Below are 19,969 nucleotides of genomic sequence, written 5' to 3' on the forward strand. Positions count from 1 at the left end.
CAGAGTAAGTGCTGCATGGGATGCAAAGCAATGCACCGTTGTCAGGCCCAGCAACAGGCATGGCATCAAGAGAGTCAAGCTGTGTTGACTATTATTAATGTTCACTAGCATTTCATGTCTAAAATAAATGTTATACATGGGAACCTAACTGGAAGCTTGAAGTTAAATGCATAGCTCTAGTGTACTGTTTTGTATAAATAACAATGGGATGGAATTAATGTGATGATTTCCAAAATACACTACCAACTTTATCATAAATCACAATAATATCTAATATTTATTGAATGCCTACCATTGAGCCATTGTTCCCTGTAACTCTCCTCACTACAACCCTAGAAGGTAAATAGTATTCTGTTCTTCAACATGTAGATTAAAACACTGAAGTTTCTAGAGTCTAAGTAGCTTGCCTAACTAAGCCCAGCAAGTAAGTCCCTGATAACTTTAGTTCCCTCCAAATTTGATTGAACTAATGTCCCAAGCTCATAATAATTACAGCTTGGGAAAGTTCAAGTTGAGAACATCTAATGGAACTCCTCATTTTAAAGATAGGGAAACAAGGCTCAGAAGAGGCTGGGATTTGCCATGGTCCTCAGGTTATTATGGCAAAACTAAGATGGAAAGCTCTCCTCTCTGAGGGGGAGAGTGGTAAGATGACACCAATAACTCTCCATGGCTGAAAGAGCTATGGCTGATGGGTACACTTACATTTATGATTAGAATGGTTCCAATACTGCTCTGCTAGAGCATACACTTGCATTCAGAACAATTCCATGAGAAGAATTCATTAAAACTAATGTTTGACTGAATCTGACAGTTCTGTTGTAGTAGCTCATTTGATCACCTCATGCAGAGCCAATGTCTTATTCTCCCCAGGAACTCAGTAATGAAGCACAGCCCTTGATCACCAGAAGCACAGTAAGATGGGCCTCTGTTTTGCTACTTTGTCTTGATTTCCTATTTTGTAATTAACAAGATGACAAGATCTCATTAAATGAGAGCAGCCTATTTCTTTCTCTCAACCATTCCCAGACATCTAATGATGGTTCTTGTGGAATATTGCACACTTTGAAAATTCTTGACATTTCCTATTTTCATAAATAAACATTAGTTCATCACCAGCATACTTGGACTTTCCAAAGTAATCAACATTTTTGAGCACATTCAATGGACCCAAGAACTTTCTTAAATACTTTACATATATTAATTCACTAACACATTTTATTCTCAGGACCATATTATAGACAGGTACTCATATTATCCCAAGTTTGCAGATGAGAAAACTGAGGCACAGAAAGGGTAAGTAACATGTCCATGGTTTCAAAGTTAGTAAGTGGTGGGTTGAGAGTCAAACTCAGGCAGTAATGATCCAGATCCCATATTCTTAATCAAATTCTATTGACTGACCCCACAGCAAAGATGTCAAAAGAAAATAGAATGTATTATTACTGTCATTCTGTTCTAACAAAACTGAAATGCTCAAAAGAGAAACGCAATATTTAAGTGTGGAACTCTTCTCACTAGAGAATTTGTACATTCCCTGTGCCCCAAACGGTTAGCTCATGTTCCTCTCTCTTCATCTCAAATCTTCAAACATTTGTACTTGGAACAAATATTTATAGAGCAACCATCAGCTAGATGGTCTTGTTCTCTCACAACTGAGGACACTGCTGGGCCCTCACTCAGTTCTTAACCCCACATATAGCAGCCATTCTCTTATTCTCTCTAATAAAACCAACAGGAGATCAAGGTTGATGTAATATATAGTAGGAATAGTAAGAATCAAAGGATCTGGCAAAACTTAGGACACAATTACTGCATGTTGTTAACCATTCTATGCTATACAACACTTTATGAATTTGTAACATCTTCTCACATTATAATTTTTATGCATTTCTTACATAAAAGTATGTACTTATACATATTCATATTTACATTTTATATACTTTCATATTCATAACATTTCTCACATTACAATTTCATTAAATGCTTTTTTTAAAGATACTATTTATTTATTTGAGAGAAAGAGAGCAACAGAGAGAAGACAAGCAGGCAGAGGGGCAGAGGGAGAGGGAGAAGCAGACTCCCCACTGAATAGGGAGCCTGATGTGGGACTCGATCCCAGGACTCTGAGATCATGACCTGAGGCAAAGGCAGATGCTTAACCTACTGAACCACCCAGGTGCCCTCATTAAACACTTTTCTAATCTTTTCTCATTTCTTTTTAAATCAACCTGCTTCCATACAAAACATGTAATTATATATATAAACAGTTATCCATACTTTTGCAAATTAAAGAAATTATATTCCAGACACATTCTATTGCAATTTTCTTCTTCATGGTTTCTGAAGGTCATTTCACAACTGAATTTTTTAAGATGTGTCATCAGGGATGAAGAAACGAGCAGCCCAGATGTTCACTTCAGAGCCTACTGGTCTCCCGCTCAATCCCTAGACCATTCATTGTAGCAATAAGCAGGCACACCTCTATGAAGCTATATTACACAATGATTAAGAGCACAGGTCCTTGCACCAACACTCCAGGTTCAACTCCAGCTTCATCACATATTAGTTGTGACCTTAAGCAAGTTACTTGATCTCTCTGTATGTTGATTTTTCTCAACTGCAAATTGAGATAATAACACCACCACCACTAGTGCTAATATTCTAGCATGCACCAATATGGGAGATTTTGTTCTTAAAATACTAAAATACTTTCATGTCAGTAGCTAACTAGCTGGCAAATCAAGCACCCCAATGCCCATACACACACAGCCTCCACCCAGGCCCCACCCCTTGTTTGCCTTCTCTATACCCTTAACACTGAATTTAAAAACTGAAAACTAACACCTAGAATAGCAGAAGCTGGCCACCCTGCTCTAGTTCCACGTCCTAAATCCATTCCAATGGGCCAGAACCCATGCCTTACACATTGCTAAATGCTTTGAATATAAAGTTTGCCTAGCTATAGGGCTGTTGAGCAAATAAATTTCACACTTATTATAGGAAATGATTAATGAATGTTTATTATTACTCTGATTGAAATATGCAGCAACAACCCCATGCACCACTTGAAAACATTACCCCTACATATTTCCCTGGTTATCATGTAGCATCAATTCTTAAGGCTATTTGAAAGACAAAGCAAGTGCTTCTCAGACTAGTGAACATCAAGCAGTGAAAAGAATCCCTCTTGGGTGCCTGGGTGGCTCAGATGGTTAAGCGTCTGCCTTCGGCTCAGGTCATGATCCCAGGGTCCTGGGATCGAGTCCCGCATCGGACTCCCTGCTCAGCGGGGAGCCTGCCTCTCTCTCTCTCTCTCTCTCTCTCTCTCTCTCTCTCTCTCTCTGTCTCTTATGAATAAATAAATAAAACCAAAAAAAAAAAAAAAGAATCCCTCTGAAAAAAGTTCAATTGTAAATATGTGTGCTTATTAATAAAAACAGAACAAATTGCTTTTCTTAATGACAAATGTGAAGGGGTTAAGTACATCCAATAACAAGTGATTCTGCTATATGTGGATATAGTTACAATATTTTCCCGATGTAAAACATGGGTTTTTCTAATACAACAAAGGCCTTTTTAAAATGTTTGTTTTCTGGAGTCCAATGTGAACTTAATTAAATGGTAGGAGGTCTTTAAAAACATTAGAAAATAAAAGCAAAGTTTCAAAATAATAGTCCAGAAGGGTTTGGGCTTTTCATTATTATTACTAGATTGAATATTTGAGCAAAAAACTTGAATTCTACAGATCAATCCTTAAAAATATTTTATTCTAAAAAAATCTCATGAAAAATTGCATTTTAAGCTGATAGCTTTTTCTTTTTCCTAGTGATTCCCAGGGATCTAAGTTCAAAAATAGACTTTGAATATATGTGTGTGTGTGTATGTGTGTAATGAGGGGAAGAGGGAGGCCCAAACTAAATTAACCAACTGCGAATTAGAAGCCACAACCAATGGCTCAAAAGAGTTCACTTTCTTTTAAATCAAATAATAATTAAGAAAAAAATTTTTTATTACTGAAGCATTCACAATTTTAACTGTGAATGTGTTAGTACTTCACCCACCCGCATTTTCTCTGTACAAGCACTGAAGACAGGGTTTGTGACTCATAGCACTCAAAGTTCATCTTTGGGATTTTTTATGAGATTCAAGATAATTTTATAAAAACTGAAACCTAGATTCTGAACATCTGCCAGAATAGAGAGGGTTAGGAGTAACATGAAAAATAATGTTAGTCATCCACCAGCATCACTGTCAAACCCAGGAAGGGAGACCAAGTGATTCAGAGGGATAGACAGGAGAGGTCCAAACACCGTATTTGGGAGGACCCCTAATTCAGGCTGTTCCCAGCAGCCACAGGCAGCCAGCCAGGCAGGGCAGAAGTCTGGCATTGAGCAGTCCTGTTCTCCCCACACACTGCCTTTGGGAAGAAGTGAGTATTAAACTACTTTGAACTGGCTGGACAGAAGATTCCACATAAATGCTTGCTTGGGTCTTACTATCCTTTTCCTTATTAAAAAAAGGGAAGAGATAACAAGTTTCCATTTGAAAAACAGTCATTCTTCATTGCTTTATGAAAGGAAAACCTGATAATATGTATAATTCCAATTAAACTTTCTTTTTGCTGTTTAAAGAACAGTTTATCAATGGCTAAGGGAAACGTAGGAGTTGAAACTAACAGCAATATTTTTAATTATTTTTGAGTAGAAATTCAAAAAATTTCAAAATAAAGAAATACATTATGATTAGACTGAAAATATTTCCCAAGAAATGACAAGATAAATGTTCACAGAGAAAATATATGTTCCTGGAGATAAATTTTTATAATTTTCCCTGTTATGTTTAAATGAATATTTTAGATCTTAATATGCACATTTAAGAATAAAATACCAAAAAGAGAGAGAATAAAATACCAAGTTGCCAAAAAAAAAAAAAGATAGATCACAAAATGGGGTGTCTGGGTGGCTCAGTCTGCTAAGCATGCGACTCTTAATTTTGGCTCAGGTCATGATCTCAGAGTCATGAGATCAAGCCCCACCTTGAGGCTCTGCGCTAGAGGGAGAGTGTGCTTAAGACTCTCTCTCTCTCCCACTGCCCTTCTCACGTGCACAATTATACACACACACTCTCTCTCTCAAAAAAAAAAATCACAAATACCACTCTCCTCCTCCCCTCTCCTTCCTTTTTTGGAGTGAAAAATAGTTTGTGGAAAGATCTTAGAAATATAAAGCATAACTAAATGGTGGAATAAAAAAGAACAAGATAGGGCATAAAGAAGAGTGGCAAAAATTATTATTTGCAAAATTTTATAATTTTATAAAAAAATAGTATACCATAAACCCATAGGTTTCCTGTCACGAAATATCATTAAAAGTGAAAAATCATTTACTTAACAAATAATTTTTAAGACCTTGCTACGGCACTGGACAACACTCAGACTATAGCAGTGAACAAAACAGACCAAAATCCCTCATCGAGCATGTGTTCTAATGCGAGGAGACCCAGGCCCTTCCACTAGCTATTCCCCCCATCACAACAGCTCTTAGCGTGTTCTCTGTTGATTCCCTCTCACACTTCAGGCCTCCTATTAGGAGGTAATCACAGAGTCAAGGAAGGATATGATGGTGGCTTGGACCAGATTGTGGAAATGTGAAAAGCGATTGAACACATTTGGGCAGTGGAGCCAGGAAGATTTACTGATGGATTGGCCATGAGGTGAAAAGAGAAGAGTAAAAGATGCCTCCAAAGATGCTGGCCAAAGCAACCAAAGAATGGAGTTTCTATTAGCTGAGAAGGGTAAGACAAGAAGGTTTGGTGAGGGAGAGAGGAATTCAGCGGGGCATAGGGTAAGTTTTAGATGCCTGTCAGAAATGCATGCAGAATGTTGATCAGGCAGTTGTATAGATAAGCCTGGAGATCAGACTGGAGATGTAAATTTGGGAATTGTCCATCTATGGATGATATTTTAACCTATGAGAGCAAGTAGGAAAAAAGAGGAGGAGCTCTTACATTAAGAGTTTGGGTTGATAAAGAGGGAACAGCAAAAAAAAGACTAAGAAGCAGCAGATAGGTAGAAGGCAAACCAGACAAGTGTGATATTCTGGGGGGGAAAAGTAAAGAAAGTATAAAGGACAAAAAAGTGATCAACTGTGACAAATGTCACTGATAGGTCAAATATAGTTCTAGGAATTGATGTTTTAGGGGCATCTGGGTGGCTCAGTGGGTTAAACGTCTGACTCTTGATTTCAGCTCAGATCTTGATCTCGGGGTCATGAGTTCAAGCCCCACATTAAAAAAAAGAGAGAGAATTGATGTTTTAAAAAGTGGAAATGTCTGGTGACTTGGATGATACCATACTAAATACTATATTAAATATTATATACCATATACTAAATGCTAAATAAAAATATAGTAAATACTATAGTTTTTTTCCTTGAGCTATGTTATGAGAAAAGTTGGAAAGTAGTTATGGAGTCAGGTCTTAAACCTAGGTCTTTGGACTCCAACTTTTTGCTGTCTTCCTATGTACTACATGTCTTTGAAATTTGGCTTGTCTACAAGTCTTCATCACACCATCTCTCAAGAGAATATTCTGTTTCTTGAACTGGGTAGCGATTACTTTGTCATAATTTATCAAAATCTATACTTAGAATTTATGTTCTTCAGGATGTATATGTCGATTTTTAAAATATATTAAAACTCAGCTTCTGGCTGCTGTGTGAAAAATGAATGAGCAGGAGCAACACTGGAATCAGAGAAACTAGCTAAATGATGTGCTCATTTGATTACGGATAATTTTCTAGTTCTCAAGATGGAACAAAGAACAGGTTTATTCCTCTAGTTGCTCCAGAGTTTACATACATATTTCAGACTCCTGAGAGCAGTAAATGAAAAGCCAGCCTTAATGTTTCCTCCTGTACACTTAGAACCAGTAAGCAAGGAAGGAGAGGGGCTAGAGGAGGGCATGGGGCAGCCCACAGAGTTGGAGAATGGATAAACCTAGAGTTTCCCCAAAAAATTCTTTCTTCATGTGGTCAAGGGAAGACTAACAATTGATTCAGAGAGTCTTAGCAGGTGCAAAAGAAGCAGCATGGTCAAGATAGGTATCTTGTTGCCTCAGGCTGTCCCAGAAATAATGTCAAAAAAGCCTTGATTTTATGGGACCAGCTAGATGTCATGCTGGGTCTTATGGACACAAACCAGACATTCAGGGTCTGGCCTGCCAAAGCACTGGTAATCCACAAATTCTTTTAAAATATCTTGTTGCATTCCAATAACATCCTTATATTGCAAACAGTGTTTGTTCCTAAATTGAAAGAAATCTGCCACATTGTTAATTTCTGTCTAAGGCCCATAGATCTACTGATATTCAAGCTCTGCAGAATTCCAGATGAGAGATGATTGACTAAAGTGATGGCAGATGTGATAGAAAAGAATGGATAGATATAAAATAAATTTTGGATATGATAGTGACAGGATTGGATGGGAGATGGGTAAAGGAAGAGGAAAAAAATAATTTGCAGCTTTCTAAATTTCATAATGGGGCAGATAGCATGGTACCATTCATTAGGATAGGTAACATAGGTTATGGACTTGGGCGCAAGAATATCAAAGAACTCTGTCCTGGGCTTGGTAAGTTTGAGACGTCTATGAGAAGACACTCAAATACCAGATAGGCAGCTGGATATCTGAGTCTGAAGGTCAAAAGAGAAGCCTGATACGGAGACACACATTTGAATATTGTTGACATATAGACAGTATTTAAAACCATATGTCAGAGAGTGATGAGCACTGAGTGTTATATGCAACTGATGAATAACTGAACTCTACATCTGAAATTAATGATGTATTATATGTTGGCTAATTTAATTTAAATTAAAAAAAGAAAAGAAAAAAAACATATGTCAGAGAGAAATAACCTTGGGAGAAATTAATGTAAATAAGAAAGGAAGGCCACTAAGATGTTGAGCATGATAGAAACAAAGAAAAATCACCACAAATATAACACAGAGGTCGTTGGTGAAATCAACAAGAGAAGCTTCAGTGGAGGTGATGTGTCTAGAAGCCATATGGGAGTTGGTTTAAGAGGGAATGGAATAAGGAAGAGGAAACAACATGTGTAAAAATGTCTTTCAAAGAGTGTTGTTTCACATGCATTAATTCATTTTGTTCTCTCACCAGCCCTGTGAAACAGGTAGGCTTATTAGCCTCATTTTACAGATAGAAGAAACTCAGGCTTAAAGAGGGTAAGTAATTTGCCCAAGGTCACACAGCTATTAAGTGCCAGAGTTGGGATTTGAACCCAGGTCACTCTAATTCCTAAGCCCATGTTCTTGACTACTATTCAATACAGCAAGCTATGTAGCACAAGATAAAGTACAGATCTTCTTTGACTTACAGTGGGGTTGTGTGTCAATAAACCCATCATGAGTTGAAAATATCATAAATCAAAAATACTTTTAATAAACCTAACCAACTGAACATCATAGCTTAGTCCAGTCTAGCTTAAATGTTCTCAGAACACTTACATTAGCCCCCACAGTGGGCAAAATTGTCTAACACAAAGCCTATTTTATAATAAAGTGTTGAATAGCTCATGTAATTTATTGAATACTGTACTGAAAGTGAAAACCAGAATGGTTGAAAGTGTATCAGCTGTTTACCCTGGTGATTGCTTGGCTGGCTGGGAGCTCCAGCTTGCTGCTTCTGCCCAGCATCACAAGAGAGGAGTATATTGCATATTGCTAGCCCAGGGAAATATCAAAATTCAAAATTTAAAGTATGGTTTCTACTGAATGCATATTGCTATCACATAATTGCAAAGTCAAAAACTCATAAGCCAGGGGCGCCTGGGTGGCTCAGTCATTAAGTGTCTGCCTTCAGCTCAGGTCATGATCCCAGGGTCCTGGGATTGAGCCCCGCATCAGGCTCCCTGCTCAGCAGGAAGCCTGCTTCTCCCTCTTTCACTCCCACCGCTTGTGTTCCTGCTGTTGCTATCTCTCTCTCTCTCTGTCAAATAAATAAATAAAATCTTAAAAAAAAAATACTCATAAGCCAAACATCGTACGTTGGGGACTGTCTGTACAGATTTTGGTATTCACTGATTTGTTTAATGTACAGGAGTTAAATTAGATAATAAATTCAGAGATGTTTATCTAAAACAGAAGCAATTTTAAAACCTGAAAAACTATTTGGTGTTCGAAACAGGTGTTTGTAATTGGGGACTGAAACGTTAATTAATTCATCAAAAATGCACTCGTCACTTCCTATGCACTTAACACAGTGGTGAAATAGCACCACGTATACCGCTTGTCTCTGATTTTAGGGACACCTGGGTGGCTCAGTTGTTAAGCGTCTGCCTTCGGCTCAGGTCATGATCCCAGAGTCCTGGGATCGAGCCTGCATCGGGCTCCCTGCTCTGCGGGAAGCCTGCTTCTCCCTCTCCCCGTTCCTCTTTGTTCATACTTTCTCTCTCACTGTCTCTCTCTCTCAATAATATAAATAAAATCTTAAAAAAAAAAAAAAAGACTTGTCTCGGGGCATCTGGGTGGCTCAGTCTTTAAGCATCTGTCTTCAACTCAGGTCATGATCCCAGGGTCCTGGGATCGAGCCCCGCATGGGGGTCCCTGCTCCGTGGGACGCCGGCTTCTCCCTCTCCCACTCCCCTTGCTTGTGGTCCCTCTCTCGTTGTGTCTCTCTCTATCAAATAAATAAAATTTTTTAAAAAAAGACTTGTCTCTGTTTTCTATTTGCTGAGCCCATTTAGCTACTACATTGATAAAATGATGAACCAAACCATTGATGCTTGTGTACAATCTAGATAGTATTTGCTGATTTTTCTATGTGGGACGGTGGAAAGAGAGATTTTAAGGCTTTTCTAAGTTCATTTTAAATACTCAAGTCTAGTTTATTTTCCAGGCAATTTTAAAACTATGGAAGTTTAATATTATAACACTCTTCACCCATTTTTCTTTTATTATCAGATTGCTTCAAAAATCATATATCTTAGGTTATATACACAAACTTTACATGAGATATGGATATGAAATACTATGTAGTACCAGATCATTAAGAGTACGATGATTCTGGATGCCTGGGTGGCTCAGTCGTTAAGCATCTGCCTTCGGCTCAGGTCATGATCCCAGGGTTCTGGGATCGAGCCCCGCATTGAGCTCTCTGCTCAGCAGGAAGCCTGCTTCTCCCTCTCCCACTCCCCCTGCTTGTGTTCCCTCTCTCGCTGTGTCTCTCTCTGTCAAATAAATAAATATCTTTAAAAAAAAAAAGAGTACAATGATTCTTACATCATGACAGTACAATTTGGACTTCAAGAGGGGTACAACTGAGTGTTTTATTTCCTATATTCTTGAGAATTTCCTTCAGGAGTGGATTGTTCTAATGATTATCACACTATAATTTGTCCTTTTTCTATATCAATCAAAATCATAAAATTTCCTTCTATTAAATAAATCTGTAAACTTTTACATTCTTCCTTGCATTGCTCTAGTGTTTTTCAGGCCTTTTAATTTATCATAGGATTTTTCCATGAGTTAACTTCAGCCAAATTCCTAAGATTCATGCTTGGTTTTTATACTGCATTGCTTCTCAAATTCTCCATGAGCAATATGTATTATATATAATTAGGTATTATAAGTAATAAATATATTAATTTTTTAAATAAATATGATTATGTTTTTAATAGAAATAGATATTGTGGGGCACCTGGGTGGCTCAGTCATTAAGCGTCTGCCTTCGGCTTAGGTCATGATCCCAGGGTCCTGGGATCGAGCCCCGCATCGGGCTTCCTGCTTGGTGGGAAGCCTGCTTCTCCCTCTCCCACTCCCCCTGGTTGTGTTCCCTCTCTTGCTGTCTTCCTCTGTCAAATAAATAAATAAAATCTTTAAAAAAAAAAAAAGAAATAGATATTGTTAGTGGAATATAGTAATTGTATTCTACTTTGACTTACATTTTACCTCTTGTCAATTCCATATTTGGATTATTTTCCAAGAATGTTTGTTATTTCCAAATAAGTGTCAGAGAACATGGTACCTGTTGAGCAGCCAGCCCTTGGTATCTTCCTTGACTGGGGGATGCTGTCAGACTTCATCAATCAGTTGAATAGCAACTGAGCTTCTACTGAGGCTGGAGAGTCCACCCATACCAAGGTCTCTAAGATAGCTCCACTGTCATGGTCACATCATTTGGTGAACACCATGCCCCTGAGATTATGCTCACCAAGTAAAGGATAATTTGTGACCCCACTGACAGTTGGCAAGGGATCTTAATTATCTTTGCCTCCCTAGTTCCTAACACACAAACTATCACACAAATGTTTGGGAATGAATGAGAATAATGAGTAAGACATGGTTAGCAGTATCTCTAATACTCCATTATAATTCTGTGTCTCCTTTCTACCACCTGAATACTTTGATAGCCACTCAGTTTCCTTAGTTTTTCTATTTCCCCCATCCCCTTTATCTAATCCATTGGTACATTTATTTGGTTCCATTTTTGGTATAAATCCTGAATCCCATCCATTCTTCTCTTCTTCTCTGCCCCACAACACAGCCCAAGTCATACCATAACTCTCACCTGAAACACCACAGTAGTCTTCCTATTAGTCTCCCTGCTTCCACTTTCATCTATCTCCAATGGTCCATGCAACTTCCAGATGGTTTTTTATAATATAAATTTGATTAATGCCACTGACTTGCCTAACATGCATCAATGACTTCACAATATGCTTCACGGGAAAGGCAACTGTTTCCTCCCAAAATTCTGCATGATGTAGGCCCTATCTCCCTAACCTCACCTTCTGCCAATCTTGCCTGAGCCCAGTCATGTCCAAGCACATAAGCCCAACTGTGCTTTTCCAGATACACAAAAATCTTCAAGACAGGGGTACCTGGGTGGCTCAGATGGTTAAGCATCTGCCTTCTGCTCAGGTCATGATCCCAGGGTCCTGGGATTGAGCCCCACATTGGGCTCCTCACTCAGCGGGGAGTCTGCTTCTCCCTCTCCCTCTGCCTCTCCCCTTGCTCATGCTCTCTCTCTCTCTGTATCTCTGTGTCTCAAATGAATAAATAAAATCTTTAAAAAAAAATCTTCAAGACATGCACACATACTCTTTCCTTTACTGGTTCAAAATCATAAGAGAAAACCTTTTTCCTGAAAAGGGTTTGATTCTTCAATGTCAGGAAGGATAGCTAGATATTTTCTGGTGAAATGTTTAAATTCCATAGTTAAAAGGGGCGCCTGGGTGGCTCAGTTGGTTAAGCGACTGCCTTCGGCTCAGGTCATGATCCTGGAGTCCCAGGATCGAGTCCCACATCGGGCTCCCTGCTCACCAGGGGGTCTGCTTCCCCCTCTGCCCTCTTCCCTCTCGTGCTCTCTGTCTCTCATTCTCTCTCTCTCTCAAATAAATAAATAAAATCTTAAAAAAAAAATTCCATAGTTAAAAGAAAATACTACATACTTAACAAAAGTAATTTTTAAAAGGTTATCATCAAATGAAAGAGAATCACACAGGTGTTAGACTTCTACCCTATATTATTAAATATAAGAATAAAAAGAGTAGATCCCTTAGCAGTTACTAAAAAAAACAGAGTTCTGAGAAACAGAACTGTGACCACAGGAGTATTTATCAGATTAAGCAGAGAAAAATTAAATAAGGTAACAGAGGATTAGAATAACTTGATTTATTAATATGTAGAATTTTGCACCTCATAAATCCTCATTTTTTTTCAGACACCAGGAATGATATTGTAAACCATAAAACCAATCATAATAAATGCCAAAAACTAGAAATAATACAGTGTGGTTCACCAACTATATAGCCATAAGGCAGTTATTATTAACAAGCATCCTCCATATCCCCACCACCCAGTTAACCACTTGAAACTTTAAAAATCTTTCTCCAAGTAATTTAGATTGAATGGAAATTTATGCTGAAGTCATAGAATTTTAAAATGAAAGGCAATGATAACACATTCCAACTGTAAGATGAAGTCAAGGGGTGTACAGTAAAAATAGTATTACCCCAAATGTATTTATTAGAAAATAAGATATATCAAATTCAAGTTAATTCAACATTCCTCTAAAGGAACTATTAAATAAATAAGGCAGGAAGCCAAAAAGAAGTCAAAAGAAGGAGTTCATAGACATAGAAGCAGAAATTAATAAAGTAGAAATGCAACATTTATAGAAATTGCAAAATGGCATTGAAATCTTTTCTAGTACAAATAAGATAGACAAATATCTAGCCAAGTCTGAACAAAAACAAAAAAGAGAGGCACCTGGGTGGCTCAGTCGGTTAAGCGTCCAACTCTTGATTTCAGCTCAGGCCATGATCTCAGGGTCATGAGATGGAATCCCACGCAGAGCTCCACACTGGGCATGGAGCCTGCTTAAGATTCTCTGTCTCCCTCTCCCTTCACCCCTCCCCACCCCCCAGCCTAAAAAAAAAGAGAGAGAGAAAGAAAAAATAATATGCAAAATTATGAAGAAGAACGCCAATATAATCACAGATACAGATGAAATTGAAAATCTAGATAAAGTATGTGATATTCTAGAAAAAAACAAATTATCAAAATTGGCACAAGAAGAGGTAAATGACCTAAAAGGACTAATCCTAAAAAGTAAAATTAAAAAGTTGTCAAATTTGTGCCATCCTAAAAGTCACCAGGCTTTTAACAGCTATTATTTAAGAGCTATTAATATTCGGTAATAAGCAAGAGGCATTGCTAGCAGCTAGCATTTATTGGGTGACTGCTACTTGCCAGGCACTGTCCTGAGCACTTACATTACTTAGTTAAATACTGCCTTACTCTCTTTTATAAACCAGAAACAGGAAACTTACTTGTAACTTTTCACACAGCTGGCAAGTGGCAGGCCTGCTATTGGAATACAGACTGTAGAGACCACAAAGTCTAACTTCTTAACCTCTATATTATATGCAAGACTGATTTCACAGTAAAAGAGAGCATTATTGGGGCACCTGGGTGGCTCAGTTAGTTAAGTCTCTGACTCAGTTTTGGCTCAGGTCATGGTCTCATGGTCTCAGGGTCCTGGGATATAGCCTCGGTCCAGGCTCCATGTTCAGCAGGGAGTCTGCTTCTCTCCCTCTCCCTCTGTCCCTGGCCCCTCCACACTTGTGCACACTCACACACACTCCCTCTCTCTAAAATAAATAAATATATCTTTTTTAAAAAATAATAAATAAATAAAACAGGACATTATTTTTAAGAGATAAAGAAGAAAAATTGTATGATCATTTCAATAAGAGTAGAAAAGTCTTTGGTAAAATGCAATACCAATTCCTGAGTTAAAAGAGAAAACTCAACTTCCTTTACAGGATAAAAAAGTATTTCTCAGAAGCCAACAGCAAACACCATACTCAAGGATGAAACAGGAAAGCAGAGATCCTCAAACTGGTATTAAGGGAGGAGATGTCCACAGGTATGTTTAGAGAAAAAGTCTTCTCCAGAACAAATAAGTTCATTTGTTTAGCTATTAAGCAAATTAAACAGGTTTCTTTTATCCTGGGTGACTTCTCAGGGGCCTAAATATGCTAACGTGTTTGTTCTGTGATGCCCCTGCAAGGGGTGTGGGGCTGACCGGATTTAATGTGCTGTTTCCCAAGATTTTTTGACTCCTGAACTCTTTGTTCTCCCCTCTGGGAACCAGTGCCTACAGTTACACACTTAGATGAGGTTACTCTATAGCACTAAAGGCAATGGCACTAAAATTAGTAGCAAAATAAGGAGCCCCACTCTGACAGCAGCTACTCACTGATTATTCTAGATGTCTTAGCCAATGCAATAAGAGGAAAAGAATAAGAGGTAAATATTGGAAAGAAAGAAAAAATATTATTTATAAATGATATGATTGCCTACATAGAAAATCCAAGATCAAGGAAGTCAATTAAAACCTTAAAGAGACAATAACTTAGGTCATTAAATACAAAATAAGTATGCATATCAATTAGTCTCTACTCTCAATGAGCTCACAACTTGTCCAGGCAGATTTATGTGTAGTCAGGAAGAGGTGAAAAATAAGGGTAAGAGAAGAAAAAAATTATTGAACATACACAAATCAGTTAATAATTCCCTCATCTTATCTCAAGGATAACATCATGTTTGGAGGAAAAGCACATTTTTCTTGCTTCTGAATTTTGTATTCATGGAGAATTGTATCAGTCTATGTGAATAGGGGATAATACAATTAGACATAAGTCTGCTCATAATTAGCTGTGTGACCTTTGACAAGGTATCTTTCCTGGGTCCAAGATTTTAGAGATTCTTAGTAACTGGATATCTTTTAAAAAAAGAAAAAAAGCTCCAGTAAGGGCAAACAGAAGTAGATAAATCATCCACACAGATTTATAAAACCTACTTACTCATAAGGAGATTTAAAGTATAAAATTAAGTAGATAGAAGAAAACAGAAGTAGGAAATCGAAATACAGGATTGAGGAAAATGTGGTAACATTCAAATATGATAAAGGCGAAAACACATGACCACAGTTACATCTCTGCATGAAGTGTTGGGTGAGAGCCATTGGAGGAAAAATGAAGAAAGTGTAATAGTCCTCTCTCTACCTGAATCCCTTGACTTTTATGTTGGTGTATAAGGGAAGCTGACTTCACAAAGCAATGACCCAAGTTTTCTTCAGTTCCCTGTGACAATTTACCAGCTGAGAGATTACGAACGCAGGATCTTCCCCAGACTATTTCTGCAGTAATCCCCCTGTCCTTCATGGTCAATCTCTCCCCTTCTCGTAATCATCCTGAAGCATTCAGACATGCTCTAAAATCTTCCTTCCTGGACTCCACACTTCCCATAGCTCTCATCCCATATCCCTGCCCCACTTCACAGCAAAGCTTAACAAAAAGTCCTACTATACCCTGTTGCCACTGCTCTACTCACCATTCCCTTTTTTTTGACATTTTTAATTTTTAATTGAGTAAATAATACTATTCATTGTGCCTAGATAAGGAGTGCAATGGTATAAGGATGTTTCATGGAAGGTAACCAATGTTAATAATGTGGTCTGTATTTATCCACATCCTCTTCCAAGTATATAAATATATATGCATGTATAGAGGGATTTTGTTGTTATTGTTGTTGTTTGTTCTTACAAAGGGAAACTATATGCCATAAAGTATTTGCTATTTATTTACCAATTTGACAATCTGTGACAGAATGTACTTCAATCTGGCTTCTGTCCTACCATGGCCCTGAAACTGCTTGTCAATATTATTATATTATCCCTCTGTCAAGTACAATGATCACTTCCATAGTTTTCATCTTACTCTGGCCCCCAGCAGAGTGAGAAGAAACTATTCCTAACTTCTTAAAGCACAATCCTCACTTGGTTTTTTGATGCCTCGATTCCTTGTGTTCTTCACTGGGTGTCTTTGTGGTCTCCTTTGTTGGCCCCTCCTCTACTGACCCCTAAATGTTAGAAGTCTTGGGGCTCCATCCTATGCCCTTTTCACTTTTCTACCTCTGCAATCTTAACCTGATATCTAATAGAAACTTCACATTTCTCATGTTCAATTTTGAATTGATCTTTACCTCCAACTATCCATTCACTCCAACAAACATCCAAGTGAATCACCTTGAAGGTAGTTGGATATGCAAGTTTGAAGATCAAGGAACAGTTATGATATATGAGTCATCAGTAAGAGATGGTATTTAAAGCCATGAATATGAGATAACCTAGAGAGAGATTATAGTCAGAGACTTCCCCAAGTACTTTGAAGAAATCAAAGAAAATAATGTTTTATTAATTTAAGGTTTGAATGGTTTTTCTGAAAGGATAAAAGCAGCATGGAGACAGCAGTAGATTAATTTGTGACTATGGGTCAGCCCTCCAGGCCTAACAAAAGGCTCTTTTTGCAGCTATTTGAATGGTTCTGTGGGACATTCAGGGGTTATAAAGGTCTATGGGACCCAAACTGAGCCTCGCAGCATCAAGCTAGGGCAGCACATAAAATACCATGGTCCTTTTCCTAATCAGCTTTTACATACAACTTTTATTCCAACTGCATTTCTTTGTCAAAAGCCAAAGAGTAGCTATCCAGCCATTATCTCCTTATTAGCTTTAGAAGTTAGCTCATACCTTGAGTTACATGTTGTTTTGAGAAACAAAAATAGTAAGGGAATTTCATGGGTTTCTTATTTGAAAATTGAGCCTACTACTAGAGCTGAATGAGCCAACTAAGCCAGATGAAATACTGAAATCAAATTACTGACCTGTAGAACATGTGGGCTGAGCAATGGTCATGTAAGATCAATGAAATAATCATGAACTCCTGTCTGCCAGGTAAAATTAACTCTTCAGTCTTAAAAACAAATATAGTTACCATAAACAGGGTTGCTCATGATAGTGTCTGACCTTTATGAAGAAGATAATGTGATCCCTGCAGTTTGGGATTTGTATCTTTCTGTGAGTTATGAAAAACTCAATTAACCAAATTTATTGTGATGCTGAGCCTAAATAATAATACTCAACCAATAATATGTCTAAACAAGGGTTTAATGTCATATATTCCAAACATCAGGAGAATAAACTATTGTTTAGAATGATGTTGGCTCCATGTAAGAAAATCAAGAATATCACCTATGAGTGTTCATAAAATAAAAGCATTCATAACCTACTTTAGCAGTTCATTCCTATTCATTATCATATCAGATATCAAGCAAATTCTTTTTTTTTAAGATTTTTTATTTATTTATTTGAGAGAGAGAATGAGAGAGAGAGAACACATGAGAGGGGGGAGGGTCAGAGGGAGAAGCAGACCCCCTACTGAGCACGGAGCCCAATATGGGACTCGATCCTGGGACTCCAGGATCATGACCTGAGCCGAAGGCAGTCGCCTAACCAGCTGAGCCACCCAGGCGCCCCAAGCAAATTATTTTTTTAAAGTAATCCCTACCCCCAATGTGGGGCTTAAACTCATGACCCTAAGATCAAGTCACATGCTCTACCAACTGAGCCAGTCGGGTGCCCTAAGTAAGTTTTTAGATGGAAGATCCACATTGGAGTGACAGCTGTATAACACACAACTACTGTCTCAAGGCACTCATAGCCTAAGGGGAACACACTTATGAACTCAGAATATTGCATATAAGATAATGGAATCTCTATATACTATGAGGATTTGTTTTCTACCTTCAACAGATTAGAAAGGAGTTTACAAAAGACTGAAGGTGCAAGGGAACTTTAGTACAATAGTAAATTTATGGTGAAGAAAAGGTCAGTACAAATCATTGAAATAAGGAAAAAAAGAATTTCAAGAAGATCAATTTCAAAAAAAAAAAAGGATAGCATAGAAAGAGTTGAATGTAAAGAAAGTTTACCGATGTAAGAGTTCAGAACATTTAACTTATCTTTTTTTTTAAGATTTTATTTTTAAGTAATCTCCACACCCAACATGGGACTTGAACTCACAACCCTGAGCTCAAAAGTCAAACACCCTACCAACTGAGTCCAGTCAGGTGCCCTTGAAGTTAGCTTATCCTTAAGAAAACAATGTTAAATACACAAGAAGATATTCTTCCTTTGTAGAAGCAAGTTTAGTATCCTAGAAAAGGGCTGAACAAAGAGTGTCTAAACACCCAAAATGCAAAAAAAAATCAGAGTTCATGAAATAGGGCTGAATAGTGGGGAACTAAGAGCAGGTGCCCTGAGAACAGAGTCCCTAGATTTGAGTTCTGTCTCCACTGTCTATTATGTTGATTCAAAACCTGTAGCTGAGGGTCTGGAGGGACAAAAATTGAAATTCAAAGCTCACCAATGAGGAGAGGTCCTGAAAAAACAGTTAAAGCTTTCAGGGGTGCCCCATGAAAGCATATATCTAAGAAGTAGATGTGAAGTGGAACTGATCAGTCCTTACCAAGACTGAAGGCCAACTGATACTCAGCTCAATCCTTAACTGAACTAAAGAGATCTACCTCCTTTCTAACCACTTCCCAGAGATAAAAGTAAATTCTCTCAGAAGAAAAACAACATTATCCAGAGCCTCAAATTATAAACAGTGCTGTTATGGCTGCATTGTATCCTCCAAAACTCATATATTTAAAGCCTCACTCCCAGTACCTCAGAATGTGACCATATTTATAGAAAGGGCCTTTAAAAAAGTAGCAAGTTAAAATAAGGCCATTAGGGCAGGCCCTAACCCAACCTGACTGGTGTCCTTATAAGAAGATGAGATTGAGACACCAAGAAACACCCAGGGATGCATGGAGGAAAGACCATGTGAGGACACAATGAGAAGGCAGCTATCTTCATGCCAAGGAAAGAGGTCTCAGGAGAACCCAAATCTGCTGACACCTTCATCTCAGACTTCTGGCCTCCAGAACTGTGAGAAAATAAATTTCTTTTGTTTAAGCCACCCAGTCTGCGGCATTTTGTTATGATAACTCTAGCAAACTCAATCAAGTGCCCAGAAGTTAATTTTTTTAAAGAATAAAAAAGAAAAAGGACCTTACCACAAATTAAATGGAAATAAACAACACAGGAGAGACCAATGGGGATCCAAATATTGGAATTAGAAACCATATTCTGAGATTGTTATTACTAACATGTTCAGAAATTAAGTGAAAAGATGTGAAATCTCCTAAGGAAAATGAAAAGAATGAAAAATAAAGAATAGACATTCTGAAAATGTTTTAAATACAATAATTGAAATTAAGATGAATTTAGAAGTACGTGAGACACAGCCAAAGAGAATATTCGTGGACTGGAAGATTAATCAGAAGAAAATATCCAGGGGCGCCTGGGTGGCTCAGTCGTTAAGCGTCTGCCTTCGGCTCAGGTCATGATCTCAGGGTCCTGGGATCGAGCCCCGCATCGGGCTCCCTGCTCTGCGGGAAGCCTGCTTCTCCCTCTCCCACTCCCCCTGCTTGTGTTCCTCTCTCACTGTGTCTCTCTCTGTCAAATAAATGAAATCTTAAAAAGAAAAAAA

The sequence above is a fragment of the Mirounga leonina genome, unplaced genomic scaffold, assembly GCF_011800145.1.
Source record: "Mirounga leonina isolate KUSES-001 unplaced genomic scaffold, KU_Mleo_1.0 Mir_173, whole genome shotgun sequence".
Lineage (NCBI taxonomy): Eukaryota > Metazoa > Chordata > Mammalia > Carnivora > Phocidae > Mirounga > Mirounga leonina.